We start from the raw sequence: 957 nt of genomic DNA, 5'->3' as shown, positions 1-957 counted from the left end.
ATACACTCAGATTCACTTTGATTCCACATGAAACTACACTGGCATCTATCAGACTGACTTCATGGAAAGGTGCAGGTCTGATTTCATGTAGGGAAACTTGAATCACAATAAACTGTTTTTTTTTTGTTTGTTTGTTTTTACATTTTGTCACTCATTTTGAGTATGTGACTGATAACAGATTCTCAAATAGTAAAATTGTAAACATATTTTTCTTCTTTATTGGTTTCTCTGTTTGCCTGCTGCGCTGTTCTATAGGAATGTACATTGCCCCTCTTGCTTTCAATGGAAGCAATAAGGCAGACATCAGATTATGCAATAACCTGTTAAAAGGCACTTTACTGATGTGTCCGTCCAAGGCACGTCCCATTGTGTAGATGTGTGTTTCTGTGCCACACTAATGTATCTCCGATGTTAGGATTGTCTATTTACATACACGTTGTGTTCCATTTGCATTGTGCATAAGATTCCCTGTGCAGAGGTTTATCTGGAGCATCAACATTATACCATCACACACTGACTGACCATCTGATTGTTTCAGAAACTTGCACTGAGCATGAATTCTGGTCCATTAAGGTTTGACTGAATGGAAACGTCAGCTGCTGCTCTAATGGCTTCATAATAGACTGATTGAAATCTGATTGCAGTTTATCATCTTCCAAACACCGTACAAAACAACTGATGCCCTTTTACTTTTTATATCGTGGACTAAATGCAGTTTTCTCAATTTAATTTACCAGCAACAACTCATGATGAATATCACAACCACCCTAAACTTTACAGAACACCATTTTGACTGTGAAGCAGATCCTGTTTGGCAGATGATGGGTTAAGAAAAGACTTTTGGTTGTTTTTAAAGTCTTAAGGAGACAGATGTGTTCACTTGAAAACCATCTGGATCACTGTGTCTCAGACCGGCAATCAGCTTTCATTCAGTGAACAGATACAACACAAATGCTT

The sequence above is a fragment of the Nematolebias whitei genome, chromosome 6, assembly GCF_014905685.2.
Source record: "Nematolebias whitei isolate Nwh7 chromosome 6, NemWhi1, whole genome shotgun sequence".
NCBI lineage: Eukaryota > Metazoa > Chordata > Actinopteri > Cyprinodontiformes > Rivulidae > Nematolebias > Nematolebias whitei.
Note: the sequence above shows the minus strand (reverse complement) of the source record.